Consider the following 7,953-nt stretch of genomic DNA (forward strand, 5'->3'; position numbering starts at 1 on the left):
AGAAAGTTCACTCTGAGTTGGAGGGATCCCTCTGCACTCCCCAAGCACCTAAACCCATACAACCTAGAGGAGGCCCACATCGAGATGTTGACCCTTAGGTGGGTATGCAAGTTTCTTATCTTGTCACTGTGACAAAATATCTGCAACAACCTAACAAAAGTTTCTTTTGGCTCATAATTTTAATCTATCATGGCAGAGAAGGCATGACAGAGTTCATGACAGTAGAAGGGGTGAGTGGAGGTGAGGTAACTCACTCTTGGTAGATCAAGAAGCAGAGAACGCTGGGCTGGAAATAGAGAAGAATATAACATTCCAGGCCCACCTGCAATGTCCCAGGTCTGTTTTCAAGGCCACAAGTCCCAAAGGGTCCATAATCTCTTAAAACAACACTGACACCTAAAGATCAAACACCAAACAAATGGGTGGGAGGATCGCATATCCAGACTGCCATAGCAGATGACCAATGGGAAGGAAGCACATTTTAACAGAGAGATGCTCTAGTGATGGGGGATGTCCTTCTGCATATATGTTTCTCTTATTGGTTGACGAATAAAACACTGGCCAATGAGGCAGGAAGATAGGTGAGACTAGGAGACTAGGAGAATTCTGGGAAAGGTAGGCAGAGGGAGCCCGCCATAACAGTAGCCATGTAGACCACAAAGGAGTAACAGGTCCAGGCATTCTCTGGCAAGCCGAGATCATGTAGAATACATAGATTTATAGAAATGGGTTAATAATTAAGACAGAGCTAGCCAATGGTCATTGGCTAACAGTTTAATAATTAACATAGCATCTGTGTGTTTATCTGGGGCTGAGAAGTGGTGGTGGGACCTGGTGGGACAAGAAGACTGCCAGCAACACTCTAGAAGGTGGATCCCCTCACACTCGGACTCTGAGCACTTGTCTGTCCACCCTCACTAGAGAATGACAGCAGGAGCTAGCAGAGCCGACAACCTTGGGATCACAGGACACCATGCACATGGTAGAAGTGCCTAGTGAATACTTTGTCCCTTAATCAGTTCCAAAGAAGATGCAGTCATCCCTCCATGCCTACAGGTTCCATATCTGTGCTGTCAACCAAGCTCAGCTTAAAAAAAATAAATAAACTGAAAAAAAAAACCCTTGTCTCTGTGCATTTTGCTTGTTGTTCTCTAAATAATATAGTATGAAATTATTTGCATAGCATTTACATAGTGTTAGAAGATAGTTTAGAGTATGTGGGAGGGTTTGTGTAGGCTGTATGCAAATACTAAGTATTTTCTACAAGGAGCATAAGCATCTGCCTATTTTGGTACTTTCAGGGCTCTTGGATCCAAGGGATGGCAGTAGAATCCAGGCAGATATTAGTTAAAATTTCAACCAAGGCAAGAATGCCAAATAAAACGCCCACAGATGCATTTTTGTGTTTCTTTGAAACAATTCTTTATTTTATACCCTGACCAAAGTTTTCCCTCCCTCATCTCCTCCCAGTCCCTCCCCCTCAACCCCTCTCTTCCTACCCCCTAATCCCCTCCTCCTCTGTTTCTGTTTAGGAAAGAGTAGGTCTCCCATGAGTATTGACAAAACCATGGGAAATCAAGTTGCAGTATGACTAAGTACCTCCCTATGTATTAAAGCTGGGCAAGGTGACCCAGTATGAGGAGCAGGGTCCCAAAGGCCTGTAAAAGAGTCAGGGACAGTCCCTGCTCCCACTGTTATGAGTCTCTGTAGGCATAAGTTTCCTGTCTTGGATCTGCTTGGTCCCAAATACCCGGCAGTCACTTCCCAAATACAGAGGCCTATTACTTATAAATGCTGGACCAATAGCTCAGGCTTATTATTAACTATCTCTTAAACTTAACCCATATTCTTTATTTGTACTCTGCCACGTGGTGGTTCCTTTTCTCAGCATGGCATGCCCATCTTGCTCTCTCTGTATTTGGCCAGTGTCTCCTGATTCTACCCTTCTCCTTCCCAACAACCTTAGTTTGGTCACCCCACCTGGACTTCTTGCCTGACTACTGCCAATCAGCATTTTATTAAACCAATTTGAGTGACAAATCTTTATAGCATACAAAAGAGTTATTCCACATAATTTCCCCTTTTTGTCTAATTAAAAAGGAAGTTTTAAATTTAACATATCAAATTTATATGCAGCACAAACAGTTATCAAGTAAGAACTATGGTTACAACATCCAGTCCATTTGTATTTGGCAAAATTAAAGAAAATATTTTATAATCTACCTTATCTTTGGGAGTCTGAAGTTTTTTTATCAAATTTGCCTTTTATCATAACTAAGGAAGACCATCACTATCTAGTCTTTAACTCCATCAAAGACCCTAGAAGGGTCAAATGTTACCTAATGACAGGGACCTCAAGCTTCCTGGACAGTTACCCAAAGTTCCTCTGTAACATTGGGATATCCAACTCTAGCCTACAGGCCAGGCATATCTGACAGACTTTCTGTGAAGCAGGGATAATCGAAGCATTTTCTCTGAATTTGTCAGGTGTTAATGGACTGAACATTGTTAATGAAATTATTGCCTGTATATATTTGCATATAGCTATTGTACTTATTGTATATAGGTTTTCTGTTAGTTAAAACCTTTGCTTTTTATTTAGACCAAAAGGGGGAAATGTGATATTTTGTTTGTGTTCTGACAAATAAAGCTTACCTGGAGATCAGAGGGCAGGGCTAGCCACTAGTTAACCATAGAGAACTGGAAGTTTGTGCAGAGAGAAGACAGGAAGTAACAACATGGGACAGAGATAGGAAGTAATAAATGGGGAATACATAGGATTTGGCCCTTTTGGTCTGAGAATTCGAAGAGGTAAGAAATGACTGTGGCTGCTCTTTTGTTTCTCTGATCTTTCAGCATTTACCTCAGTATCTGACTCCAGGCTTTTACTGAAAAACACAATTAGGATTGGGCTTCAAGTCCCATAACAGGACCAACCTACACAACTATAACATACCTACAGAGTGTCTAGGTCAGTCCCACTAGGCTCCCTCATTGTCAGGTGAGTCTCTGTCTGTACTGCATTTTTAAAAGCTTTCCTCCAGAGATAAAAAGCTCATGGGAGTCACGTGACTGCTGACTTACATCATCTGGCCACAGCTTTCCCATCTTCCCCTCCCCAGATCCCACAATATGGCTGCCACCATGTTCCACACCATTCTATTCCCTTACTTCCTCCCTTCTCCTGGGCATCCTGCTCCTCTCTGTTCTTCAAAGTGGCAGAAAACTATAGAATAAGGGCACCCTTTCCTGGAAACAGTAACTTTCAACAAGCTCATTCCCAAAACCAAGTTCGTCTTTTGTCTTCCTGAGCCCCTGCACAGTGGCTGCGAAGTTCACCATGTGTTAGACTGAGGCTGGCATCATCTGACCTGGAGAAGGAGAGAGAAACATGATTCAGACAACTGGCTACCAATCCCAAGTCTTGGGACACCTTGGCAGGGGGGGGGGGGCAGACAATGTTGACAGATTAATATGTCTGTGTAGTGGCAGACACAGAGATATAATCTGGGTAGAATAATTTTACCCAGCTTGTAGTGGTCTCTAGGAGTAATGTCATTATGTCATCTAATTATAATTAATACTTGATTGTTCCAGAACATGACTGTGTAAGCGTTTTGCCTAGATGCCTGGAGAAGACAGAGAAACAAGATTCACCACTGAAGGACATGGCATCCATAAGCCAGGAGAAATGTCTCATGAAAAACCCAAATGTCAAGCCATGTTCTGCTACTTTTGTCAATTTGACACAAACTTTGAATCCCCAGGGAAGAGGGACCCTCAGTTGAGTAATTGCCTTCATTGGCTTGACCTGTGAATGCTGTAGGGCATCTTGATTAATGACTGATGTAAACTGAGGAAGATGCCACATCTAGGCAAATGGTCCTGGGTTATACAAGGAAGAAGGCTGAACAAGTCATGTAAAGGGAGCCAGTAAGCAGAACTCCTCCATAGTCTTTGCTTCAGTTCCTGGCTCTGTCTGGGCTAGGGTTAGGGTTAGGGTTAGGGTTCCTGCTGCAGCATCTTTCAAATATTGACTGTATGTAACCTGCAAGCCCAACAAACCCCTTTCTACCCCAAGCTGGTTTAGGTCAGTATCTTAGCACAGCAACAAGAAGTAAACTAGGACACCTGCGGTCCAAAATGGTCATTGGGAGATCAGTGTGGACCACATTAAGGTGCAATCAGAGCTAGAGTTTATACAGATATCATTGATTTAGTTACAGGTGCCAGGCCTCAAACCAAGTTACTACAAGGCTTTGCTCTCCATTTTACACCTTTGTAAAAGACACTTAGAAATATTAAGTGTTCGTGAGTAAAAGAGGTCAAGATGAACGGTAGAACCCTCATCAGGGGCTGAGAGAAGCAATGGTTGGAGCCGGGTGACTCCCGACTCCTGTGGTGAGAGGCCCTGTGGTTCTGGGGCCTGGTGTTGGCCCCACAGGCAAGACAAATGAGGAATCCTTGAAAGAAATGGATGCCGAGGTGACCCTGTTTAAGCAGAAGGTACTGGGAGCTCCGGTTACCGGAATCCCAACTGCTGTGCCTGCGGTGTCCATGGTAGAGGCCATGCAGGTCCCAGCAGCCCCTGTGATCTGCCCAAATATCGCCACCAAACACGTACCAGCAAATCCAACAGACCCCGGATACCCAGGCAGGTGCTGCGGTCACAGTAGTTCCTCCCATGGTGGAGGCCCTCCTTTTGTGGGTCCAGTTGGCTTTGGCTCCGCTGATCACAGTCACCTGGACAGCCCTGAGACTTGAGAAGCCATGTTCTTGAGGCGAGCAGCTGTGGGCCCCTCAGAAGGCCCCTATCCTTCATCTAGCCTTTGTCCACGGCTCGGGCCCATGGACCACCCCTGGGTTCAAGGGCTGCTCTGAGTCCTCCCCTGGAAGAACCAGCGGCTTCTCGAGAACCTGGCCTAGGCCTTGGGTTAGGCGTAAAGGAGAAGGAAGAGACAGTAGTGGCCGCTGCAGCTAGGCTGTGGGAGCAGGAGGGACCCCAAATGTCTCTGTAGTCATTGGTCCCAGCCTCCTGACGCCCTAGCCAGGCCCTTGCCTGAGCCTGAGTCCTTTGCTCCTCCCACCGGAGGTGGAACAGGGCCTGCTGCCTCCACTGCGAATTCCGGAGCTCCTGTCCCTGTATCCACGACCCCACCCACCTCAACCATAACCACCTCCTGGCCTTTATGGCCCTTAGAGGCCCCAAGAAGAAAGGCAGGTCAGAGGAAGTGAACCGCTACATTTAAACGGCAGCAGGGAGAAGCTGGGGGGAGGGGGGACACCCGCCTACTGGAGTGGGATGCCAACGACTTCCGGATCTTAGGGGAGGGAAGGATTGAGGAGGGGACAATGAGGTGAGTGATATCATCTTGGTATGTGCCTTCAGTCATTTCCCATCCTTAAGGCTAAGGCGACCCAAGAAAATTGCAAGGGCTATGGCCTTGTGAGTTTAAAGGCGCCGAGCGACTGTGTGCCTGCCACGCGCAGGTGGAAGGACCGGATGTGGTCCACAAGAATCAGAAGGAAAAGAAAAAAGTTAGGCTCAGAGAGGAACTGTAGGTCGACACCCGCTCCCACCCAGCCAGGGGCTAGCTACTTCCCACAGTTGTTGGTGGGTAAACACTAGCTGTCCTCTTACCTGTCCCAAAATCAGTTTCAATGAATTTACCTTCATTTCAAAGAAAAAAAAAAGTTTAGGCTTCATGCAGCCTCGGCTGGTGTTCAGTTGTAGCCTCCAGCCTGCCCCTGCAGGAAGCCTCTCTCTCTCTCTCTCTCTCTCTCTCTCTCTCTCTCTCTCTCTCTCTCTCTCTCTCTCTCTCTCTCTCTCTCTCTCTCTCTCTCTCTACCTCTTCTCTTTCTCTCTCTTTCTCTCTCTCTCTCTCTCTTTCTCTCTCTCTCCCTCCCTCCCTCCGTCTCTCTCTGTCTCTGTCTCTCTGTCTCTCTCTCTGTCTCTCTCTCTCTGTCTCTCTCCCTCTCTCTCTCCCTCTCTCTTTCCAAACCCCTGCCTGCTCAGAGAATCTCTGAACAATAAAGAAAAGGTGCTAAAAAGCCCAGTCCCACATTCTTGGAGCTATTGTAGCTTCCTCCCCTGAAGCTGAAGCCATCAGCTGCCCCTAAGCGCTCAGCTTTTGACCATACTCGGGCACATAACCCAGCTAACTTGTGGCGGAAATGTCATCACCCCTCATCTGTGGTCTATAAAACTTTCCTGTCCTGGTTCAGCGTGAGACTTCTCTGGCCTTGATCTCTGGGACCAGACAACCCAACCAGGAGCTGCTTTGCTCAGTATTCCTGTTGTTATACTTCTTCAACACAGCTTACTGTGTCGGTGGAGAGACATACTATGAGGATCAGAAAATCTATTAGGTTATTCTGTTTCTTAAGCACAGTTTTATTAGAGAGCATCTCTGTGATATTAGGCAGCCTGCGAGGGGCGCAGAAGAGGGGAGGGGCAGCAAAAACAAAGGATAAGTAGGAACAATGCTAAATACAGAAAGGGGGAGAGGCACACAGAATCACACACACACACACACACACACACATACACCGTCAGGGGTTATAGATTTGGATGCACTATTACCCAGTGTGGCCTTGTTAAAGGAAATGTGTTATTTGGAGACAGGCTTTGTGGTTTCAAATGCTCAACCCAGGCTATCTCTCTTCCTGCTGCCTACAGATCAGGATGTAGAACCATCAGCTCTCTCTCTGGTGCCTTGATTGCCTGCATGCTGCCATGCTCCCTGCCATGATGATAATGGACTAAGCCTCTGAACTATGAGCAAGCCCCACTTAAATCCTTTCTTTTATAGGAGTTGCCATGGCCATGGCATCTCTGCACATCAATAATGTTATACCCAAAGTCCGGATCCCCAAATTACCACCAAATCTAATGCAGAAGCAAAGAGTCTTTATTGCAAGCTAACTCAGGCTTCTCTATCCAGCAGCAGCAGCAGGAGCAGAGCAGAAGAGACCCCAAGTGGGGTGAGGGGACTTTCCAAGCTTACATACTTGGGATTGACCGCCCAATGGGGAAGGGGAATTTCAAGTCCACAGGCTTTGGATTGGCTGTCCACTCTGGGCTAAGTTCCAGAAAAGATCACGGCACATCTCTAGGCTTGAGGTTACTAATTCCATACTCTGAGGTCTGGAAAAGGTCATGCTTCCAGACTAGAGGTTACTACTTCCCTGCTCAGGGATTGGTTGATTTTTCCTGCTCAGGGATTGGTTGGTTTTGTGCCACGGACAGAGATGGTTTTGATTTCGGGGCCCAGCTGTTTCTTCTTCGGTCCTTTTTAGCTTTTAGGCTCCAATTGTAGGGCCATGGTGAATTTCTTCAACAGGTTCTGATTCTAAAGGCAAAGCATGTTCCTTTGGCTCTGGTTTTGGAGTCAGGGTGTTTTTCGCTGGCTCTGGGTCCAGGGATAAAGTGTTTCTTTTGCTGACTCAGGTCCCAAATCCAGTGTGTGTTTCTTTCATGGACTCTGGACTCAGAGTTGTGATGCTCAGAGTCACAGATCTGCTGGGGCCTGATTAAGATACCTACACTTCCAAATGTCTCTGAAGAATGTGTAGATATGTGTCACAAATGCCAATCAGTACCCAATTAAATTGTGGGGACAGATTTGGAGAGCATTGGAGCTGAGAGAATCCAATTCTCTCCATTCTTCTCATCTCATCGCTTCGTATTCCCAAGGATGGAGCTGAGCTTGGGAGTCTCTTAAATCTAGTCTTGAATGTTCTTTGTCAAGAAACCACAGTATGGCCCACGCAATAAGTTCTAGAGATGTCTTAGACTGTGAAAACACTGGAGAACTGAGTGACTTGTGTTCTGGAAGAGGTGTGTGTGGTGTGCACTATCAACCTTCCTGACTGTGCATCTTTGGCCTGGGTATTGACATTGGGATCCCAAATGCCAAGAGCAGGGCATTCTCTCTGTACCACCCCCACCTC

General features: G+C 46.5%; 1 pseudogene; it reads left to right on the forward strand.

The window, feature by feature from the left end:
• The first annotated feature begins 203 nt into the window (after positions 1-203).
• Positions 204-6,369, forward strand: LOC101844136 (annotated as a pseudogene).
• The last annotated feature ends 1,584 nt before the right edge of the window (positions 6,370-7,953 follow it).

This window comes from Mesocricetus auratus, unplaced genomic scaffold (genome assembly GCF_017639785.1).
Source record: "Mesocricetus auratus isolate SY011 unplaced genomic scaffold, BCM_Maur_2.0 Super-Scaffold_4256, whole genome shotgun sequence".
In the NCBI taxonomy this organism is placed as follows: Eukaryota; Metazoa; Chordata; class Mammalia; order Rodentia; family Cricetidae; genus Mesocricetus; species Mesocricetus auratus.